The sequence below is a fragment of the Balaenoptera borealis genome, assembly GCF_965194805.1.
Source record: "Balaenoptera borealis genome assembly, chromosome: 2".
NCBI classification, from domain to species: domain Eukaryota; kingdom Metazoa; phylum Chordata; class Mammalia; order Artiodactyla; family Balaenopteridae; genus Balaenoptera; species Balaenoptera borealis.
Genome location: NC_138867.1, coordinates 80,070,676 through 80,096,383, shown reverse-complemented (window position 1 = coordinate 80,096,383; position 25,708 = coordinate 80,070,676). Strand labels below are relative to the sequence as shown.

Genomic DNA, 25,708 nt, shown 5'->3' with positions numbered 1-25,708 from the left:
ACTACAATGAGGTATCACCTCACACCGGTCGGAATGGCCACCATCCAAAAATCTACAAACAATAAATGCTGGAGAAGGTGTGAAGAAAAGGGAATCCTCTTGCACTGTTGGTGGGAATCTAAATTGATACAGCCACTATGGAGAAGAGTATGGAGGTTCCTTAAAAAACTAAAAATAGAACTACCATATGACCCAGCAATCCCACTACTGGGCATATACCCTGAGAAAACTATAATTCAGAAAGAGTCATGTACCACAGTGTTCACTGCAGCTTGACTTACAATAGCCAGGACATGGAAGCAACCTAAGTGTCCATCGACAGATGAATGGATAAAGAAGATGTGGCACCTATATACAATGGAATATTACTCAGCCATAAAAAGAAACGAAATTGAGTTATTTGCAGTGAGGTGGATGGACCTAGAGTCTGTCACACAGAGTGAAGTAAATCAGGAAGAGAAAAACAAATACTGTATGCTAACACATATATATGGAACCTAAAAAAAAAAAAAATATATATATATATATATATATATATATTTTTTTTTTAAATGGAAACTTAAAATAAAATATAAATATATAAATATATATATATATATATAGTGTATTAAAGAGGGAGAAAAGAGAGGTCTTTGGGCTAAGGAGAGTGGAGAGGTTATATATAAATATAAATATATAAATATATATATATATAAAATATATATATATATATATATATATGGTTCTGAAGAACCTAGGGGCAGGAGAAGAATAAAGACACAGATGTAGAGAATGGACTTGAGGACACAGGGAGGGGGAAGGGAAAGCTGGGATGAAGTGAGAGAGTGGCATGGACATATATACACTGCCAAATATAAAATAGGTAGTGGGAAGCAGCCGCATAGCACAGGGAGATCAGCTTGGTGCTTTGTGACCACCTTGAGGGGTGGGATAGGGAGGGTGGGAGGGAGGCGCAAGAGGGAGGGGCTATTGGGATATATGTATATGTATAGTTGATTCACTTTGTTATACAGCAGAAACTAACACACCATTGTAAAGCAATTATACTCCAATAAAGATGTTAAAAAAAAAAAAAAAGAAAAAGAAAAAGGTTTAAAATCAATGATCTAAGTTTCCACCCTAAGAAGCTAGGAAAGAATAGCAAATTAAACGTAAGTAAGAAGGAGAAATAATAAAGGGCAGAAATCAATGAAATAGAAAACAGAGAAACAATAGAAAATTAAACAAAACATGCTGGTGGAGGGCAAGAAACCAGTGTTATTGGCTCTAATTCATATTTTCCCAGAAACTGGCCTAAAAATCCACATATATCAAGTCCTGGTGGATCTCCAAGACGAAATTCTACTCCTCCTCAAAAGTCTAGTTGCATTACAGAGACAGATCAGAACTAGCTCCTAAGCTACAGGCAGAGAGCCCAACAGTCTTACATCTCTGTCCCTCTTTCAAGAAGACCTGGCAAACACAAAACCATTTAGCCAGTGATAATGCTAGCTACACCCAAATTTAGAAAAAACATATGTTCTACCCTTCCTCTTAAATAAAAAACTAGGGAATTTTTTTTCTTTGAGGCGGGGGCACAGTGGTAAATCCTAGTATTTAAAATGGATTAGAGAGGTACTATTTAAAGGAAACCTCTTATGATCTCTTCAAAAGTAAAATATTCTTAAGCAAAAAACTATACTTAACTATTTCTGTATTTAGATTTTTGTACATTTTTTCTTAAAAAGGGAAATCCCTTTTTATTTTAAGTTTCCATTTAAAATTTTAACTGAGTACTTCTCAATAGGAAAATGCAAAAGAAAAAAAAAAACTGGCCTCATTTTTAAGCATTTGCTTTAAAGTGCTCACTTCATTTAGGGTAATCACAACTCTGGGTCTCATTATGCAGAAATATAATCATCCTGCAGTAGTTCAGGTTACAGTTATGTGAAAGGAATCTTCATAGCTAGCACCTTTGTTCTGAATCTCAGTGACCCAATGGCCAAACCTCTATATAAACTAAGTCAGTCCTTGGCTCTAAGCGATGCTTCCTCAAATCCTGAAAGGACACACAGCCACCATGCACAGTGCCTGCTCTGCCTCTGACCCATATGTGAGACCATCACATGTTGCAAACATCTCAGTTTCTCTCAAACACGCATGGCTGGTGTGGCCACTTCATCTTCGTACCCGTATCCCAACCTCTCCACTCTCCTTAGCCCAAAGGCCTCTCTTTTCTGCCTCTTTAATACACTAGTCCAATGTAATCTTTTCAAATCCCTAGTTTCTTTCAGCTTTTTAAAATCAATTCAACAAATGTCCTACTCTGACCTCTTCCACTACCCTCCCTAAAATAGTACACTATTTTAAAATAGTATAAAAACTAAGATGCCTAACTGTTCTCTTAGGATGAAAAGGTTAGAAGGACTGCAATAATAAAATGCTTAAATGAGCCCTGAAAAAATTAACCCAGTGAGACCTCCACAGATGATATTCTTTGCCCCCTCAACGGTAACTCCATGGACAATCTAGGAAAAGCAGCTTGATTTATAGTAAACCTGACATTATCTGGTCATCTCTCTAAAGTAATCCTGCCAACTTGGAAGATTATCCAGTGCAGGCTTGCTTCTTGGTAGCCATTGTCCATAACGTTTTATTTATTATTAGACTGTGTAGTGTTAATTATGCTGGCTGCCCTGCCAACGTTCTACAGAGGCTACAGCGAGAGATCCAAACAATCACTCCCCAGTGATGAGTCACTGCAGCCTCTCAAACCTGGAAAATGGAAGTTGTGCACACTACACGCTTACATAGCCTCTCACATTTAGGATGAAATACTAAGTTCCAAAACCTGTTCCATATACTTTCTAAAATACATTTTAATCCTGGTAAATTTTTGCTTAGCAAAGAATTACAGGTTGAGGAAGAGAAGGTTTAGAAAATTTTCAAGGCCTCGTTTATCCTATAGAGAGGAGAATTTCTGCGTAAGTGAACTATAATTTTAAATTTTGCTTCACACTTAGATAATTGCTCCAGGGAGGGGCTCTTACCTCATTCATCTTTGTATGCCTGGTACCTAGCAGGGAAGAAGGCTGCAATAAATGTTAAAATCAAAGCAGCAGTACCCAACACATTAAAATGAAGTATTAAAGAAAATTACATCCATGTCCGTTCATAAACTCTTTGAGAGCTAAACCCAGGTTTGCTGAAGCTTGGCATAAGACAGGATTAATATGCTAGCTATGAGGTTAAGGAAGTCCTTCTCTAACACCTGTTATGAGGCTAGGTTTAGTAGTACTTCAGTGATTATGAGCTCTGAGTCACTGCACTTCATTTTTACTGGACATTGATTCTACAGACTATATTTCCTCTTCACTCCTCAAAGCCAGCATATAATTTAAATCAATTATGGTTTAGGAGGCATAAAGTATAGTGAAGAGAAGCTGGGGGTTCTAGCTCTGGCTCCACCACTTATTGGAACCTCACTTTCCTCCTTGTTAAAATACGAATAACAACTTCCCTGTCTGCTTTATCCTAAGGGTCAAATAAGGTAAGTGGGTCATAACACTATGCAAATTATTTAGTGCTACGTTAATAGTTTATTGCTAACATATTATATAATTAGGGTAGGAATTTCAAAATCATAAGCAAATAAATGTATCTTCTACTTTTCAGCCAAGCACACTAGTATTTCTCTTAAAGAGCCATCAGTATAATTTCCCCCCTCACATCTTTTATTATAAAATATGATGCGTAAATGTCACTCCTGGCACATATCAGTAAATAAATTCATAAAAGAAGAAGAGTCTGGAAACCTCATTTTGTCTTCTATACCATAAATATCAAATGACAGCATAAGCAACAACTCTGACCTCTTGATGTCTTTTAGGCTCAGCAACAGCAATGTCCATAGAGGACATCAGCCAGTGTGGAACAGGATAACTTCAGATAATTGTATCTGATTCTCAGAGATTTTAATACACAGGTTTTACATTTTAAGTCATCTGACTCCTAAGACATTTGTCAAATGGTTGCCTTGATTGTAAAGACACTACAACTCTTCCCAAAATATCCCTAGGGATTAAGTGTATCTAAAGGCCACACTCATTTGCTATAATTGCACTTACACAATAAAACTCAGATATCCAATGACAGCTACAATTTGTAAGAAGGCAATTTAAACTTAAATAATGCCCAACATTTTCTGACTGAAATAACCTAAAAGGCAGCATTACACAGACACTGATTTTACTTTACCAAACTAAAACATTCAGTCCATAAATTTTCTACCACTTTCAAATTCTACACTGCATTATATTTACTGAGTCTAATCACAGCTGCTATTTTTCTGTGCAGTTTTGTGGTCCTATGAGCAAAAATCAACATTTCATTGCTACAGGGAAGGAGTAAAGAAGATGAACTACTTGCTAGTTTAATGTTGCAGCTATGAAGTACATTATTTTAAATATCAAGGAGAACATTTAAAATGAAAAGGAGGTGTTTTGCCAGAGAATGCCAAAGACCAAGGAGAGTACCAAACAGAAACAAGAGCCATAGCACATAAAGAATCCCACCGTGAAATGCTTCAGATATAGAATTTAATGTAAAGGATCAACAAGAGGAACAAATAAACACCTGAAGTTTAATACAAACCTTAACTGTAAAACAAGATTTAAAAAATGAGGGAGGAGTCATTTCCTTCAGTAAAGGAAGGACATTTTCTGCCTCAACAAACAAGGTATATGTTCTTTTAACCTATGCCCACTTAATAAAACTCCAAATTAAGCAACGTTCCCCATTCCCTCTGTGCAACATTTTCTGATGCCAAGTGCCCACTGAATATCTCCAACTAAAGGGCTACTCTCTAGAAGGTTCAAGCACTTATTCCCCCACCAAAGCAGACACCAAGAATTAGTGTCTGCTCGCAAGTCAGTTTATGCTAGTTACCATTATAATTACAGTTATGCAATAATTAAGTATTGCATTAAATGAAAAAAATACAAAAAGAAAATTGTTCCTATGAAAACTGAGCTATGCACCAGAAAGACCCTACAAAGGCGAGTCCCCAGAATTAACACTGCTGCCAAATTAAGTATTAGCCAAGAAAAACAAAAAAGATTGGGCGAGAGGGTGTCCTAGAAAAATGTTTACCCCAGGCTCCAAAGTGTTTAAGTTCTCAAACCACTTGAAAAAAAAAAAAAAAAAAAGGACCTGGAAATGACAGATGTATCACAGGTAGCACACACATATGGAAGAAGATGGAAGTAGAACTCTAATCAGTGGACCCACATGCAAAATAAAAGCTTTAGCTGATAAGATGTTATTAGCAACTAAGTTTACACATTTTGACTTGAAATGCTAAAGGAATGTAGTTTTCTTTATGGTTTCCATTTTTAACAAGGTTTTAAAAATTATTCATTATGTTTGAGATCATGTTAAAGGGAAGTTGATATAAGTCTAAGGCTCACACCTAGGAGTTCATCCTGACAGTCAAGAGCACACATCTGTTTCCCCAAACACAAACTATAAGGTATGCATCTACTTGTGAACGTCTAAAGAACAATTTTACTATAACACTTAAGAACCTAGCTCTGCAATGTTATACTCATTAGTGAGTTTAAACCAGGTAATTTGAAAAATCATGTCTCATCAATACAGGTCAAAAGCCTAAAATACATTCTTTGAACAAGTAACTCCACAAGAGGAATTTCTCCTAAGAGTAACTGCACAGACACATATGTATATGAGTGTTTACAGTAGTTTTGTTTACATAGCAAGAAAAAGGAAAAAACCTATATGTGTAACATCAGGGGATAGGTGTATTCACACCCAATAAAGTATTATGCATACATAAAAATTATTTACATCTATTTTACACCGTTGAACACCTTTGAAAAGGTGTTCAAAATATAGTATTAAGAGGCAGGTTATAGAATTTTAAATGAACATTCATCTTGCTGGACACACTGTAAATAAAAATGTTAGTGGTTATATCTGAAAGGTGGAGTTATAGGTATATTGGGTGTTTTTATTATTTATATTTTCTACTTTTTATACATAGAAAACAGGAAACACCTTCCAACATGTACAGATCATGTTTTAATCTGTCAATTTAATTTATTAAATTAATGAAAAATTGTCAACACTGTTGAGGTGTCTTAGAAATGGCCCTAGATAGTGAAATCGACAAACCTGGATACCAGGATAGAATTTGCTATTAATCTCTCATGGGACCTCCTATTAGAAATCGGAGTCTGTATCTCCAACCCTTAAATCTGTACTGGCCTTGTAACTTGCTTTAAGCAATGGAATGCAGCAGAAGCAACACTGTAAAATTTCCAATCCCAGGTTTTAAGAGACCTTGTAGCTTTCACTATTTCTCTTTTGCTGACCTGGGAGCCCCATTAGAAGCAATTTGAGCTAGCCTCCTTGTGGGTGAGGAACCACATGGAAAAAGAAGCCCAGCCAACAGACAGTGCTAACTGTCAGATATGGGAGTGAATCTTCCAGCTCCAAATTAAGCTCCAGATGATGGCTGCTACAAGTAACCTCAGGCAAGAACGGTGGAAGAAACATCCAGCTGAGCCCAGCACAAATTGCTGACATACAACATCATGAGCAAATACATGGTTGCTGTTTTAAGCCATTAAGTTCTGTGATCTATTATGCAGCAAAAGATGACTAATTTACCCAGCATCCACATAGTATACTATTCATGTTTTGGATGTACTATTCTTATAGACTAATTTATCCTCCTAAAACAAAATTAAGATTATATTGTACATACTAGTTCTATGATTCTCTGGCATCTTTGAAATGGAACATATGCAGGGCCTCATGGTTATTTTAGATTTCAACTCAGACACATAAGGAGAGAATGGAACACTGGGTATTCAGAACACTTCACATTCTTTATACAAAAATCCTGTGTGCAGCTGTGGTCTTTTCTTCCAAAGCCCAAGGGCCTTGATATACCTGACTTCATAGTTTCTCACTCCCTCATCAGTGGATGTGAGGCTGCTCTGCCTGGTGTCCCAGAACAGGACCAGGTTAGACACTGAAAAAAGTAAAACCAAGTTCACAATCACCACCCACCATTCTAACACCACCACCAATAATGATGATGATAAAACTCAACATTCACTGAGGGGTTTAGCACATGCTAGCAATGGGCTGAACACAGCGGAGTAGTTAAGAATGTCTCTGGATCCAGACTGCTCTGCCATTTCCTGTGTAACCTTGAGCAAGTTACTTCATCTTTCCAAGCTCAGTTTGCTTATTTGTAAAATGGAGATAATAACAGTATCTATCTCACTGAGTTGTGAGAATTAAATGAGATACGTGTAAAACATTTAGAACAGAGCCTAGCACACAGTAAGTGCTCAATAATTATTAGTTTTCTGTATTATGTAATCAACATTTTACATGTGTCATCTCATTTAATTTAATCCCCACAACATTCTATGGATGAAGAAGTGTCAGGGAGGTGAAGAACTTGCTAGGAAGTGGCACCGAGTTCCAAACTCACATTTTTCTGAACTGCAGTAGCTAAACCCTTCAGCACCATGTGACATAACTTAAAGTAGCCGAGGAGTGTCAAACCAGACTCCTTGTGCCAGGGACATGTTGCATGTCTTCACAGCCTCTGGAGTTGGGCAAGGGTGATCACAGAGCCACCTCTAGATCAGAGCTGAAGAGCTGAGGTTCAGGATGGCCTCAGAGATTAACACAACAATGTCAGACAATGGCACTGTGGTTCCACAGTTCTCTGAGCCAGCACTTAGTAGGTACTCAAAGAGTGCTGTTTGATTTTGTCCAACTGCATTCACTGTATTACTATTCCATTATGGGCAGTAAGTTGAACTCCCTCCCTCCCCCTGCCCATTATGATTATGAAATTATCCAAATATAAAACAATGCATGCTCATTTTACTGAAACTTTATTGTTTGCTATTTCAGAAAAACAGAAGCTTTTTTAGAGATCCTCTAAGCCTACTATGTTTTACAGATAAAACAATGAACTTTTGTCTAAAGTCATTTAGCTGATTAGCAAAAATGACTGGAACCAAGGAGATTTCTTTTTTTAATTTTTAAACTTTAACTTTTCTACAGGAAGGTGGAAGTGAAACAATAAGTGATCTTAACCCACAGAACTGTTCAGCTAAGTTTAGTTCTACCCAAATTTCAGCTGGGTGATTCTGAAAACAACCACTTTCTCAGACTTAACGGAAATGGTTAAGCAACCTCAGAGAAGTCATGTGTTCTTGCACTGTGGGAGACATTTTTTTTTTTTTTAATGAGTCCTTTCTAGGTAATACAACATCTTAACATTGTCCAAGCACTCATCAACTAAAATAACAAGTCTACAAGATGCTACAAGTTATTACGCTAATCTAGATATCCTTCTTTCCTTTAAAAAGAACAAAGAGAATAATTTTTTTAATCAGTTTTTACAATTTACGATAAAATGAATTCTCAAGACTTTAAGACCAAACCAGAAGAATAAAAGTCATTGAAAGGAAGAGACAAGCTGACAGTTCAAGACTGAGCAGCATGGTTTCATCCTGATCTCAGACAAAACAGAGATCGATATGTATTGAAAAATTATATTTTTGGAGAAATTTCTCATGTCATCCTTGTAGTTGATTTTTTGAGAAAATGTATCTGTGTGTGTCTCCTTTTTTCCCTGTAGTACTAGTTGAATCCTGGTACAGTAAAACACGATCATTGAGATGAGAGAATCTGTATAATTACTAATATAGGCATTTTCTGGCTAAGTGATGAAACTTTACTAATTTTTAAAATTTGTTTTTTGATGCAAATATTTCTAACACATTTTACTACTTTCCCATCTTCTTACAAAGACTAGACGTAACATACGGTCATCACTGGGAAAAAATAACTGCACTGAAGCTTGTTGGGACATAGAACTCAGTGTGCTGGATGATAAGAGTACCAATATAGGAAATGATACCCCTGTACCTCATAATTTGGCCAATTTGCTTAAAAATGCATTTCAATTAACAACAAAGTTTACAACAAATCATACTGCATAGGATTTTTTTTTAAGTTATAGTTTAGATTTATTCATTGAACCAAGTTTCGCTGCAGCTGTTAACTCCAGCTATTTTTCAGGGGATTAGAAGCTCAACTGAAGGTCAGTTTTAATTATGATTCTCATAGCAGACAGTAAACATTCCCTAAAGATAAACAGAAATCATTCAATTTGAAGAACAGACAGAGAATGATTGAGAAAAAATAAGCAGTGCCTCAAATACCGTTAGGAAATATCAAAAGAACTAAAAACACATATGTAATTGGAGTCCCAGAATTACAGGAAAAAAATAAAATACTCGGGCAAAAATATTATCCAAAGAAACAATGGCCCAAAACTTTGTAAATATAGTGAAAGACACAAATTTACAGATTCATGAAGTTCAATGAACATCAAAAAAGACTAAGTCCAAAGAAAACCAAGCCAAGACACAATTGAATTCCTAAGAATCAAAAGTAAAGGAAAACTTGAAACCAGCTAGGAAAAAAAAAAGTGACATATTACATATAGGATAACAACAATTCAAATACCATGGATTTCTTAACAAAAAACTATGGAGACCAGAAAATGAGAGTCTTTAGTGTTTTTATATATGTGGAACTATTATATATGTTTGTACAATACCTATGATACATATGTTACATACAGTACACAAATATATTTATATCTTTGCATAAACTAGTATCCAGAATACATAAAGAACTCTTACAACTCAAATAGCGGGCAGAAGATTTGAACAGCCACTTCACAAAAGAAAATGAACTAATGGCCGAAAAAACACATGAAAACATGCTTAACATCAGCAGTCATCAGGGAAATGCCAATTAAAACCAAAGAGATACCATTACACACCCATTTGGATTGGCTAAAATTAAAAAGACTAATCATACCAAATTTTGGCAGGGATGTGAAGAATAAGCATTATCATACACTGCTGATGGAAATGTGAAGTGGTAAAACCAGTATGGAAAACAGCTGGCAGTTTCTTAAAAAGCTGAAACATACAGCTACTAGATGACCCAACCAATCATATCCTAGGTATTTACCCAAGAGAAACAAAAACAAATGTCTACACAAAGACTTGTACTTGAATGATCACAGGAGATTTATAATAATCCAAAACTGGAAACAAATGTCCATTAAGAGGTGAATGGATAAACAAATTATGATTTATCCATATAATGGAATACTATTCAGCAATAAAAAAAGCAAAAAAAAAGGGGGGGGGGAACTACTGATAGTAGTTGGATGAGTCTCAAAATAAAATAATTATGCTGAGTGAAAGAAGCCAGGCCAAAAACAACAGCATATGATTCCATTTATGTAAAATCTATATAATTCCATTTACGTAAAATTCTAGAAAATGTAAGCTAATCTATAGTGAGAGAAAACAGATCAGTGGTTGCCTAGGAATGGGGAAAGAGGGAGGGATTTTATTTTCTTTGACTTTAAAAAATGTAACACCAAGAATCAGGAATATACAACATTTCGGTACTCTGATTTTAATTATACAAAGACCAATCTGAGAGGCTTATTCATTTGAACAATTACTGCACATTCACATGCCACACTCCAGGCCTTTGTTCCACAATTATTTTTTGTCCACTAACCCAAAGGAACCATAAAAGGTCTTCTGTTCAAAAATATTCCTGACACTATAAACACGAACACAGTGAAGGGCTAATTCTCTATAATGTTAGTAAGTATACAAATATTTCAAGGTACTTTAAATAGATGGGTTAGGATGGGTGGGTATATCATCTACTTTTACAGAAGTTTTACAGAACTTTTAAGTTCAGTTGGCTTAACATACATGCACATGCCAGGATGTCCGTGTCTGTATTTCATCACAGTTCACCATATGTCTTATTTGGTGGGTAGAGAAAGAGAAGACAGTTTTTTCCCCTAGTTTTATTGAGAAATAATTGACATACATCACTGTGTAAATTTAAGGTATCAGTATAATGGTTTGATTTACACATATTGTGAAATGATTACCACAATAGGTTTATTTAACATCCATCACCTCATATAGATATAATAAAAAAAAAAAAATTTCTGCTCATGATGAGAACTCTTAGGATCTACTCTCTTAACAACTTTCCTGTATATCACAAAGCAGTCTTAACTACAGTCATCATGTTGCACATTATATCCCTAGTACTTACTTACCTTATAACTGTAAGTTTGTACCTTTTGTTCACTTTCCTCCAACTTCCCCTCCCCCTCCCCTGCACCTCTGGTAACCACAAATCTGATTTCTTTTCCTATGAGTTTGATGTGTGTTTGTGTGTCGTTTGTTTTTTTTCTTTCTTAGATTCCATATATAAGTGAGATCATACAGTATATGTCTTTCCCTGACTTATTTCACTTAGCCTCTAGGTCCATTCATGTTGTTGCAAATTGTAGGATTTCCTCTTTTTATGGCTGAATAATATTCCACTGCGTGTGTGTGCATGTGTATATATACACACATATACATACATATATACATATACGTACATGCACACACACACACCCCACAACTTCTTTATCCATTCATCCACAGATGAACATTTAGGTTGTTTCCATGTCTTGGCTACAGAAAATAATGCTGCTATGAACATGGTGGGTACAGATATTTTTTGAAGGGGAAGATAGTTTAAGTAGATCAATCCTAGTCATTCATGGCCCCAAAGAACCCAGAGAAAAAAACAGAGTTGATTCTAGTTCTCTTAAAGGTCTAAATCATTCTATGGTGGGACAGGCATGGGACAAAGGATTTTCTATCATTCTGGACTCAGTAGATCAGGACAAGTAGAAAAAAATAATTAAACTTAACCTTGTAGGACTTTAATTCATCAAAATTAAGATAAGTCTAAGAAATCACCAAAGGACTGAGAAGTTAAATGATATTTCCATATTATGTGTATGCTGGAGGGAGAGGGTTTTGGGAAAGAGGGGCAGCTTGTTGAAAACCCAAGTGCCCATCAACAGACAACTGGTTTAAGAAGATGTGGTGGATATATATATATGGGTATATATATTACTCAGTCATAAAAAAGAATGAAATATTGCCACCTGCAGCAACATGAATGGATCTAAAGAAAATCATACTTAGTGAAGTAAGTCAGACAGACAAAGGCAAGTATTATATAATATCACTTACATGTGGAATCTAAAAAATAATACTAATGAATCTATTTACAAAACAGAAACAGGCTCACAGACATAGGAAACAAGTTTATGGTCACCAAAAGGGAAAAGGGGGGAGGGGGGGAGGGATAAATTAGGAGTATGAGATTAACAGATACACACTACTATACATAAAATAGGCTAATTACAAGGATTTACTGTATAGCACAGGGAACTATATTCAGTATCTTGTAATAACCTATAATGGAAAATAATCTGAAATATATATATATAAAACAAACTGAATCACTTTGCTGCACACCTGAAACTAACACAATATTGTAAATCAACTATACTTCAATAAATGGATAGATCTGATAGGAACTAATAAATGTAAAATGATTGAGCCAAATGGAACATCATGGCTTGGCAACCACCAAAAAATAACAATAAAGTTGTTTTTCTTTTTTAATAATAAAAAAGAAGAAAACCCTTCAGGTATAAACAGAAAATAGATAAAATCAGTTATTATTTTTTAAAGCTAATTAAAAAATTTTAAATAATTCTGTGTCCTCCCTAGTTTAGAACCATCCAGGGATGAAATAAATGACGGTAGAATACTCAAATAACAAAGGCATCTGATGTGTGGTTTGTCAGATATGCCTGGCTAGAACATTTCCTTTTCCTGTGACCTAGATCCGTCTTAAGAAACTTGCTGCCCAATTCCAACAGCCCCACTTTCTACCTGCTGTGGATTCCTAAGGTATTCTACCCCAGTCTCTATAAAAAACAGGTTTAACGTTTAGAGTAACAGTTCTCAAGATGTGGTATGGGTACCCCTGGGAATTTCTGATACTCTTTCAGCTGGTCTTCAAGGTCAAAACTATTTTCATATTCAGATGTTATTTGCTGTTTTCATGCCCATTGTCTCATGAGTGTACAGTGGAGTTTTCCATAGGCTACATGACGCTTTATATAACAGACTGAACACAGAAGCAAATATGAAAATCCAGTTGCCTTCTGTCACGCCAGACATTAAAACAAATTGCAACAATGTAAAATAATGTCTCTCACTAATATTTTTGTTTTGGAAATAGTTATTTTATTAAAAACGTTATTTATGTTAACATGTAAAAGGCTTTTTATTGTTATTATGAAATATGTTAATAAACATTAAAAAAAATCTCTCAGTGTTCTAAGTATCCAGATATGGTAAGTATCTAGAGACATAACCCACACAAACAAAAGCCCTTAGGGGTCCACAATAATTTTTAAGAGTATATAAAAGGGGTCCTGAGACGAAAAAGTTTGAGAAGCTAACTGTGCCTTCAAAGATAAAGAAAAAAATTCCCAAACTCGCCAGACATCTTGATTCAAGCATGGACGTCTCAGTATATTGTTAGAAAATGTATATAGAGTAAACACATAAAGTAAGGAAAGTAAATATAGAAGGTCTGAATCACTCTATAGTAGGGCTGGAAGGGACAAAGGATTTTGGATCATCCTGGATTCCTGGGTCCAGAAAAAACTACTTGAATTTAACCATATATGCTCCTTTGAGCATCCTCAGGCAGGAATGTGGACTTCAATAATTTGTCCCTATGAAAAAACACAACCTTCTTTACCTTGAGGTAAACAAAATTGTCCAAAACGAAGGCTGCCTGTTATGGACTGAATTGTTCCTCCCCCGCCCCCAGCTTCATATATTGAAGCACTAATCCCCAGTGTGACTGTTTTGGGAGACAGGGCCTTTAAGGAGGTAATTAAGGTGAAATGAGGTCATAAGAGCAGGCTGACAGAACCGGTGTTCTGATCAGAGGAAGAGACACCAGTGCTCTCTACACACACAGAAGAAAGGCCATGTGAGGACACAGCAAGAAGGCAGTCATCTGCAAGCCAGGAAGAGGACTTTCACCAGAAACCAACCATGCCGGCATCTTAATCTTGAACTCCTAACCCTCACACTGTAGGAAAACTTTTGTTAAGCTACCCAGTCTGTGGTACCCTGCCTGTACTCTGTTTCCATATAGAGCACTCCATAAATATACTGAGTAAGAGGGGGAAAAGGAGACTTTTTAAGTGGGAAGGAGATGTTGAATAAATGTCTTTACAGTTCACACACCATTATTTATGTTACATGGCCACTAAGCAGATGTTTTAAGTGTTGTTCTTCTCAAAATGTCACCTATTTTTTTACCTTTGATTAATATCAGGACAGAAACATCCACATTTTTTCCTACTGGTTACTGTCAGGTCTAAAATTCATGCTTTCATATTTCAGTTCCTACTATAACTAACTCATACCATTAGTTATTCTATTTTGTCAAGAGAGCCCTGCCTGTCAATGGCTTTACCTACTTGACAGCCATGACACAGCTTCACCTCCTTTACTCTTGCCCTAAGGCCACCTGAATGCTTATGCATAGCCAATTCATGCCTCTTACCAATTCTTGGATATTAGGAAATTCCTTTCTAAAAGTCAAATCTAATTGGCTTGGTAATTGTTTTTGTGGCTCTCTGAGGAAGGGCAAAATAGCCCAATGGCAGGTCAGCCAGAAGGCCCTACAGCACTGCAGGAAAAGAAATTGATTTAACTGCACCACTTTGGTCTCAAATGCACAGCAGCTCTCTAGCTATGAAAAAGGCAGAGAAGATGAAAGGACAAGGGAGGAAAATGTTGGGTCATTCTTTAATTTTGATTTTGAAAATGCTTCAGAATAAGAGACACCCTCTCTCTAAGCATCATCTTCCCTCCCCTCAAACACGGGGACCACGTCTTATTTAGCACTATCTTCCCGGTACAAAGCACAGGGTCTGAAACACAGCAAGTGCTCAAAATGCATTTCAGTGGAAAGGGAAGCTGAATGAACATTGATAAGAATATTCAAAAAAAAGTGCCTTGAAATTACTCTATTTGTTATAGAGATATTTATAGAAAAAGGAAGAGCACTGACATTCAACTTTACCTGCAAAAAATAAAAGAAAAAACCTCCGAATTAAAAGAGCACAAACAGAACAAAATTCCTATTTAAATGTTTTAGTTGTTTGATGTAATATTAGTCTTAGATAACATTTACTGAATATCCAATATGTATGAAACATTATATTAGGTGCCAACTCTAGTAGCAACCAAATACAAGAGAACTGTGTTTTTAATCTGTTAAATGTAATTGACAGTTCCTGGCTGAACAAGCATGTATGTTCTTTACACAGAATTCAAAATGTGGTTTTAACCAGAGAAAATGAATCCTAAACTAGTGGTACCTCTGCTTTCATAACATACTTGATGCTTCTTTGAGCATCCCTGGGAATACATGTGGACTCCAGTAACTTATTCCTGTGGGAAAACACTATCTTCTTAACCCTGAGGTATCCCAGGGGCAATTATAGCCCAAGATGAGGAATACCTCTCCTCGTTCCCATGCAATCCATCCATATAGCCACCAAACACTTGAAGGATTATTCCTTACATCCTTTACCTTGATGTTTGATCAAAATCACTACCTTAGATGTTTCAGAAGTTCAAAATGTTATCTCTGTGAGGAAAACAAACAAAAACCAGACCCAGAGCCTCCTGGCAGTGTTGAAGGAAGGAGGTAAACTGCCATAATTCATAATAGATTCTTAGAGCCAGAAGCTGCTGCCAAGTTACATTTATTCAGCAAAAATAATAATAAAATAAGGGTGTCACTGTCACTAGCAGAAATACAAATTCACTAGTAAAACTAGCTTCTTAGTAAGCTTCCTGTGAGGAAACATAACAAAATAGGTATGAATTTAAATACACACTATATTATAGACATGTTTGTTTGCATTCCTGACGCCTATGATATTTGTAGGCCTTGTTGCCAGTAAACGAAGTACGTTTATTCTATATCCTCATGTTAACACTACCCCTTTTGGTCTTTAATTCCTCACTATTTCAACCCCACCTAACAGACAAAATATATATAATACCTAAGACTGAAATAAGTTCTACTTGTACGAATAATGAGGTGGTGCATATTACATTTGCTTGAAGGAACAGGAAGAACACACCTAAGCCAGAATTAAATTGGGTGTAGAAATGAGTAGTTCCTCTAGTTAGGCAACACTTCCCTGAAAGTGTTACAAATGCATAATAATTGTTAATAAATATGAAATGGAAAGAATCCTCCCTTATACTAGCCTCAAGCCTTTAGTAAACAAGATACAAGACATACCATATGTTCACCATTTCAAAATCTCACCATGGCTGGAATATGCCAAACCATCATGTATCTTAAACTTCAGTGAATATCAGAAACATTTTTGAGTTTCTGTGCATATTTTAGTTTTTTAACTAAAGATATTAAAACATCTCGGTAATATCCTTAAATAAGAATTACAGAGCTAGTGAGTGAGGAGCTAGGATTTGAATGCAGCAGTCTGACCTGCTCTTCACTATTACACTACACTATGCAGTAGTCTTATGAAATGAGGTAGATTCATGGACAGATCTCCAAAATGAAGAAATAAAAGTACTGATTGACATATACACACTAATATGTATAAAATAGATAATGAATAAGAACCTGCTGTATAAAAAATAAAATTAAATTAAAAAAAAAAAAGAAATAAAAGTACAAAACCAAATGTACCCAAGGAAAATGGTGTGGGATGGGACCTGTCCTTTTCAAAGTCTGATAGTCTTTGAAGAGAGTGTACTGATTTGTGCATCCGTATACCTTTAAAAAAAATTAATTCTACTGGAGTGTAAGCTCCTCAAGGGCAGAGACCATTCTGCATTCATACTGTACTCCAGCTTTAAGAATAAAGCTTGGACTAAGTTAGCATACAGTGAAGGTATTTATTTGAGGGTATATCTTTTTAAAAACTATTATCTTTTAAAAAAGAGTTAAGTGGGGATGTGTCAAAGACAAATTAAAAAAAAATCTGTTAATTGAGGTAGTCTAAAATGCTATGCAAGAAAATTTGTATTAAAATATTCACAGTATGCTTCTTCTCTGACCCCCACTCCTGACTCCCCAATGCAGAAGAATGCAGCAAGGAGACACGGAAAACTAATTTTGGTTTGTTATATTTTTAATCTTGGTGATAAAAATAAGAGGTGAAGAAAAATTCTTAGCATGATGTAAACAGGAAGAAATTCAAAATGAAAAAAAGGGGAACATAACAACAACAAAAAAGAGAAGAAAATAATTAAGTAGATTTGAACCCCAGCACTACCTGGTTTCAGTGAAAAACAATTAAACCCAAAGCACTCATCTTCTTCAAAATTTTTTGTACTATATATTTCTGCATTTATTTTCTCTGGTTGTTATCCACAGTGGAATTAATATAGAACCAAGAGAAAATATAAAATTTACGATAATGTACAAGTGTCTAACAATAACCATTTAATTCTACTGAATAGCACTCAAAAACAGTGTCAATTCCACAGAGGAAATAATCTAGTTAAACAATTCTGGCTAGAAGACACCAAAAAGCATCAAGTTAACAGTGCAACATAATAGTCCATGGACTAAAAATAGACCAGTTCAGAATACTGAGAGCATTTAGTTCCTTTATCCTTATATTTATTATTATGACAATGATCAGAATTCACATAAAGATATGCCATTTTAGTCACTTAAAAGTTAGCCGATATCCTTGTGGGGAAAATAAAATTATTTTAGCTTAATTTTCAATTTTCTTTTCCTTTTCTAGGCTAATTATTTTATGCTAATGTTTATATTTATATCAAATATGTCCTCCAGCCAAACTTATAATCTTTATCTTACAAAATATTTCTAAAAATCTTTCCTCATAACATAGGTCCCACAGTCCTTGACAATCCTCAGGGCACCTCTTAAAAAGATTTAGCTATAAAAAGTAATTGAACATGTCACTGATGACTAAATATTTATGCTCATTAATCTCTCGGGCAAAGCTACATACCTTTGTAAAATCTAACGCTAAAAAGTTTATCTTTAATTCCATCAACTACCTGGATATTGTTTCAAAAAAATCTTAACTGCATAATTCCTTAGTTAACATGAAAAATGGCATTCAGCATAATAAATTATGAGTTTTATTATGAGTGTCTATTATGAGTGATTTAACAGAGAGTTCATATCACTGCATGAGACCTGCAGAAGAAGTTTATAAGAACTCTTCAATATACAGAATGCTTATGAGTTAGATAATACCTCAGTTGGTGAATAAATTTGCTAGACTTGATCTCAGATGGATTTGAACAAATAATTATTTTACTGATAATTCTGAAATACTTCTCCATCAGATTGATAAAACACAAAGTAAATGATAGTACCAAATCTACAGCAAAAACTTTGCCGTCAATATACAACTTACTGAGAGTCAGTTTGATTATCATGAACCTATTTTTTTTAAAAATAGTGATTATTCATAAGTCTGGGATTGTAACCACATTTTTTCTACCAATAGTTATTGTCACTTGACTATTTGCCAAGAAGGGCTTCTATGTATGAATTCTTCAAGTCTTTATCTCAATAGCATTTCCCAAATTGGCAATTAATTACAACAGAACTATGTACCCAACTGCAATGAACTACTGCACTCTAGGCTAGCCACACTCTAGTGAATGTGCGTTTATTTCTATCCAACTCGGCACACTATGATTTTTATCTAATCTCCAAGTCACACTAGACCCTCCTTCCTACATTGAATTATTTTCCTGTGTGCTTCCTCCAAATGGAAAATTACTAAGCATCTCGGTAGCTTGTATGGATGCAGATGGAAGTGAGGCTGCAGTTTTAAACAGCAATGCATTTCTTATTCCCACAAACACCCAACACTCTACCCTCAGTTTGAGCTGTTTTCTTAATCTAGGTGTCCAATCTAGATACTGAAAGGACAATGTCAGTGCCCCAAAACGTTTAGGTACTAAGCGTTTAAAGAGTGGAGAAACTACTGCTAAAAGTGTAAGGGGAAACCAGCCCAAACTTACAGGCATGATCTTCATGTATCTAGGACACGCTAGTTCCTCCCATCAAGCCCCAAGGGCCTTACTTAACCATTGAGGCCCTTTTGACAATTATGGGACAAGAAGAAACTAGACAAATATTATACTACTTCTGTCTTCAAATCACACTACTAATACCAACTTAAAGAAAGATCTTTTAAACATTTAGCTCTCCTTAATCACTCCCACTAAACTCCATTTTTCCTCTAAACAGAATTCTGGAATGGTGTAATGTTGTTGAGGTGATGAATATTCTAACAACTGTTTTAAATCTTATAAAATAACAATTTCAGCTGTGATCCAAAGCCTCCTTACCCGCCAGAAAGTTCCTCTATGGCACCAAATGACACCTGAGGCAGTTGTCTGGGAAACACTACCACACAGTCCTGGTCATCATTTGCTATGAGATCCAGGAAGGAAAGGAGCACATCCAACCCACAGAGGTACCAGTTCTCTCAATGCACTTCCCATTCTCCTGTTCTCCCAGCTTATGAAGCTCTCCCTGTAGAACATGAGAAAACCTCCTTAAACACCCTTCCTCCCAGATCTCTGGCTTGGCCTCCCCCAATAGCACCAGAGGTCTGGAGAAGACTCTGGACCATCCAATCCCCAAATCTACAGAAGTCCAGACAATTGGCTGGAGTTTTGTTTTGGTGACTTCATTCTTTAACTAAGTGGGAGGAATTCCCAGGAGGACCTTCATTAAGGAAAAGAGTTTCAAAGGGTCTTCTACATTTGAACTTGATTCTCCACTGCTTTTTCAAACTCCCTTGGAAGCCTAAATTTTCTTTATTTGGAAAATGAACTGATTTCTAGTTTAGATGCAATGTTGGAATTTTTAAAAAACTGGTTCATTGTTCAACCATAAGCATCAGTAGAAAGGTGAAACAAAACCAGGCAATAAAGAAAAGTGACTGCCACCACGATGGTCCCACAAGGTCAACGGCTCAACAGTACTCTGTATTTTTTTTTTTCTTGAAATCTGAAACATTCAGGAAAGTGAACAGTACCAACTTACAAGTAACTATGACCTTTCTGACTAGGAAAGAGAAGTACACAGTATGATTAAACTCATGGCAAATGTTTTCTATCTCCTTCTAGGGCCTCCAAATGCCAGTCTTAACTCATTCATCCCCTCACCCCTCCATTCCTTTTGTCCAACCAGACCCACCTACTTCCCCTTTCCAACCTTGACTCTATCTTTCAACCTCACACAACAGTGTCCTACTCTCCAAAAGAGACTCATTACCAAGCCAAAGACTGGCAAGGCTCAAGGTATGACCATTTTGAAAATCTCTGCCTATCAGCTTCCTCCTTACCTTAAATCCCAACATAGCTCTCACCTTCATCACTAATTCTCTGAAGTCCCAATTTTCCCCCAAAGATCTCTGGATTCAGAGTCCTACAGGCACTCCCAGGATAATCACAAATGGATTACAACAATGAATCAGGTTACAGGGGAATCCTGACCACTCTCTCATAGACACAGGAACTCCTACTGTCACATTTACTGCACAGAAACACCAGGGCAATGAGCAGCCTTCTCTACAAAGACCACTGGATAAAAACGGAGCTGTACCACCAAGGGCTCCAAAATTTCCCTCATTCCCATCCCTAGTTTCCAGTGAACACTCTTAAAAGGCACATATCTAGGAATTCAAATTAAAAAAAAAAAAAACCTGTTTCTCAGCTTGCTCCAATGATATTATGGAAAAGTGTAGTGGCATTAGCTCCAACTCCAACCTCCTACAGTTTTCAAGACATGTGGTTGCTAATTAACAGAACATGGCTGCACTGTCCTCCTCGCCTCAAATGCCAAGAACCACAGGCCTGATTTAGCTCCATCCCAACTTCTGGGGTAACTCTGGCTAAACTCCTCTATATCTCAATCTCCTAACATTTTCACAGAGAGAGTCAAAATGAGGCTGTTTTCTAACAAGAGTGTTACACTTAATCAGTAGAAATGTGAACTTATTGTTGACAGATGTTATATGAACAGGTTATAAAGACAATCCTGTACATTTATTTCATAATTATAAGTCTGTATATTCTTCTTCTGTATTCTATTATTTTCATATTCTTCTATATTCTATTATTTTCATATTAGCATGAAAATAAAACTAGATTATTCCATTTCATTTCTCTTATTGAGGTTAGCATGAACTGATAGCAGGTTTGTGGGGCTTTCTGTAACTGTGCCTAGCAGAAAATCTACTTGTAAACAGGCATTTCAAAAATGGTGTCTGACTGAATTACTGAGGAGGAAATCACCCCTTGTTTATTTTCTATATGATAATTTCCTTATAACCAATCTTTTTTTAAAAATTATTTATCTATTTACTTATATATTTTTGGCTGTGTTGGGTCTTCGTTTCTGTGCGAGGGCTTTCTCTAGTTGCGGCAAGCGGGGGCCACTCTTCATCGCGGTGCGTGAGCCTCTCACTATCGCAGCCTCTCTTGTCGCGGAGCACAGGCTCCAGACGCGCAGGCTCAGTAGTTGTGGCTCACAGGCCGAGTCGCTCCGCGGCATGTGGGATCTTCCCAGACCAGGGCTCGAACCCGTGTCCCCTGCATTGGCAAGCATTCTCAACCACTGCGCCACCAAGGAAGCCCTCTTATAACCAATCTTTATGGTTCTATCTCTTTCAAACTGAGTTCTCAAGAATCATCTACAGATAAATGATAATCACTGGTTTTAACTATTTCTAAAATATGCTGTCTATTTATCTTGTCTCAAGATACTTTTGTGGGGAAGTTGTTATGTAAAGTGAAGGACTTTTCCACCTCTGCTTTCCAGTTAAAAACTGGATTGGTTTCTAGTTACAGCCTCAACCTTATACTATTAAATGATGTTAACATTCGAATCCAGTACACTCCTATTTCCCTTAACTGAAATAAATACTTAAGACAGAAGGATAAAAGCAGAATTTAACTTATATCCCATCATATAGAGAAACTATCTTCCATTTTTAACGTTTTTTTCTCAATATGGTAAGTTATCACAGAACAAAAGAAAACTGTATATGAACAGAATGTGGTAAGCTCACATTTTTGATAGTTGCTAAAAAAAAAAAAATTAAAACAAATGCATACCTATAGGATAAATGTTATTTGTAAGATTAAAAAGGTGAAATCACAATTTTATACTGCCTTACAATCCATGAATATCTAATTAGTTGTCCAGACTTCCCATTTTGGAAGTTGGGAAATACTTGCATTTGAATGCCAATCTGATAACAACAACAAAAAATAGTTTTATAAGACAGGAAAGTGCCCCTTGTTTGATTATGCACAAGGCTGTAGTACTAAAGTGATTATTGGGGGCTTTGGGAAAAAAAAAACTGTTTAAATTATGTTTTCAGTGCTGGAGCTTCCAAATATCATCCTTTTCCACCCTCTGAAGATTTACTTTGGGCCATACCACAAACTAGAAAGCATTTAAAAATACACACACACATATACACACAAATATATACATACAGAATTTGCTTATCTAGTAAACTTCTCAAAAGCTCCCTTCTGGTGAATACTTCTAGTATGCTCAAAATGAAGTGCAGATTCCTAGACCCAACCTCAGACCTCCTCAATCAGATTCTGAGGGTGAGCTCTGTATTTCCATTCCTTAACATAAATTTAAATTACTCTAAAATACCCCAACCCTGCATGCAAATGAGAACAAATAAAACTAGGTGGTCATCAAATAATTACTTGCCCTAATCTAGTACATCTATCAAAAGACCTCTAGAGTTGCTATCTATTTTTTGTTTGGTTTTTGGTAATATATCAATCACTGCTCCCTAACAGTTTCACTTCTACCTGCCTAACAGAACATAATAGTTACTACCAAACCAATCTTGAGTACTAGTCCAGCACATTTCTCTCCCCATAAAAAAGGCACCAAAGATCCAAAGCCAGACTGGATATCTAGTCTTCAGCATAATAGTCAGGAGTCCCCATCAAGGGCAAGACCAAAAACATCTCCTGAGCCAAATAGAAATTCTTGGCAATAAGGTACCTCCTTGTAAGCCCTTTCTGGAGATGTGCATCTTAAATGGATTACAGCAGTGTGTTACCTCGACAGGTTAACATAGGATGGTCATCAAATAAATCCATTATCAGCAGGCAGAGAGCAGGGTCCAAGAAAAATGAGTCATACCTGAAGCAACTTTTGACAGAAAACACGGAAAGTAGAAAAAGCCTTACTGGAACAGATGAGTACTGAAAACCAAATTAGCAAAACAAACTAAATTTGCCTCCTTTACAAATTTACCCTTTTTCAGGCGGTGAAATCATTGACAAGATTTTAACTGAAAGATACGTGGGTCCCAAATTACTGAAACTTTTTTATTAAGCTCTCACACCTCTCTCCATATACAGGCATATATGAGAAAATGTAAGTGGTGACAATTTTATTAAAAGAGAATAAATGTGTAACAAAAGCCCACACCAAACTTGATAAATCCTGCAATAATAAATTCTATGGGTAATGGAATACTCTGCACCAGAACACCCAGACCTATGGGAGAATTAGATGTACCTATTCTTTGTACTCAAAAGGATTAAGTACAAAGATAAACATACTTTACACTATACCCTGTCCTGTTTGAAGACACTAGAAAATTCTACAGTTATTCTTCAAAAGTTCTGAAATAAATAATGAGTCCACCTTAAACCTGAAAAGCACCTCAAATTGCTAGGACCTAATTTCTTGTTGACTTTAGATGTTGTAGTTTCTATTCTCCTTGTTAAAGGACGCTAGATAAGGAGTGATTAATACATTAACTAAAATGATGCATTGCTAAACTGTCTCCAGCACAGAGTCTGAAAAATCTGGAAGACAGACAGGAAAGGATTAGAAATCCAATTTCCTACATGAAAGTTGAAGCATTGCTTCTTTTTTGTTCTCCTCTCTGGGGCTTTTCCACTGCCCTCCCAAATGTGACAATTTGCAAATATTCACATCTAGAGGAGCATATTCTAAAACTATTCTAAGATGGGAGAAAAGGCCCCAATTTTAAGACTTGAGAATGTACTTTAATTCTGTAGGCACAGGTTCACCAAATCAGCTAGCAATAATCTTGACCAACTGGGTGATTCAGCCTTGTGTTTTTTTTTTGTTTTTTTGTTTTTTTTTTAATTTAGAGGAAACTTCTCGTTTAAAATCCTACAAACATGGAATCTCCAAGCTTTCTACCTAGAACAAAGAAAAAGCCTTGGAATACTCACTGGAAGGGATTTAAGGATTTGTATTAAACATATTCTATACCAAAATACTAGATCGTCTCTAAGCTTCCTTTCAGCTCAAATCTTCCTTAGTTTTCTTAGTAACTTTACCAGACTATTCTTAGAGCCTTAGTAATTACAAATAGAACCTGAATGAGAAAGAAAATTCAGAATTAAAGTTGTCATCATTAAGCCTAATTAAACAGTACAGACAGGAAGATGGCAGTAGAATAAAGCATCCTGAATTAGGGACAGGGAGAATATAATGAGTAGTTCGCAGTCCCATGAATGAAACACCGCATACAACAAAGTCTGGCTAGGGTTTAGGACATACTGGACAACGTCTCTGTCTCCTGGGTGGCAACGGACCCACCCAAACAGGGATAGATTTTGTCTTCTATTAATGCGACAAACTACTGATATCTATCTTAAGTAACCAACCACCCGCAGGAAAACACATGTCAACTAGAAAGTGAACCCTCTCATTTTAGTGTGAATTCTCCCTTACTGGCAGTTTTCCTACTTTCTATCCCAAAAGGGAATCCATTTACTCAACGCCGCAAACTGTAAGACATCTCACCCCTACACTGTGACTCTGGCACTTCTGGTCCAAACAAAAGCCATCATTTTAAGTAGGGTGGGATTTGTTCGCTCCATTCAGTAAAGGGCTGTGGCTGTTAGCAGAACATCCTGCAGGCTCCTGCTTTGACTCTTGCCTCAAGTCACACCGTGCTATCACCGTGACGGACCCTTGATATTTAATGAGTCTTCGACTGAAAAACTGACATTCTCGGGAGCCAGGGAAACGAGGCTTGAACGCCCTGCGGAGTGCGTCCGCAACAGACGGGAGGGTGGCAATGCCGGCAGGAACCTCCTCGGCACCCAGCAGGGGTGATCAAGCCTTTCCGCAAGTTTCTCTTCCTTCCACTAAATTAACCTGCCAAGCCCCCACCCCGTCCTATTAGGAAAAGTCACACCAGCAACTCGCTGAAGGACGGGGGGGACAGCTCCCAGCGCGCCACAGAAGTTGGGTTTGGTCGCGGTTTAACCCTTCCTGCCCCAGAGCCATGGCCGACACCCCCTTCACCCGGAGCAAACCCAGGCTGCCAACTTTCCCGCTGCCCCCTCCTCTGCGCACAGCAGCCCAAACTTTGCTGTTCGCCCACCTGGGCGCGCAGCGGAGCGTGGGGTCCGGCCGCACCCGACACCGCCCCCACCCGGGGCAGGCGGCGGCGCTGACCTTCACGCCAGCCCCCGGCCAGCGACCGCTGCCGCCCGCCCCCTCCTCCGAGCCTCGAACTGCCTCCCCCGGTCCCCTTCCACCGCCTCCAAACGCTCGCGGGAAAACCGCGGCGGGGGCGACTGCAGCTCGA

The 25,708-nt window shown here is 36.9% G+C and overlaps 1 protein-coding gene across 2 annotated transcripts in view; it reads right to left on the bottom strand.

Annotated features, from left to right (window-relative positions):
• LNPEP (leucyl and cystinyl aminopeptidase) overlaps nt 1–25,708 on the bottom strand; it is a 116,940-nt gene that overhangs the window by 80,308 nt on the left and 10,924 nt on the right. The gene's annotated exons all lie outside the window — the stretch shown is intronic.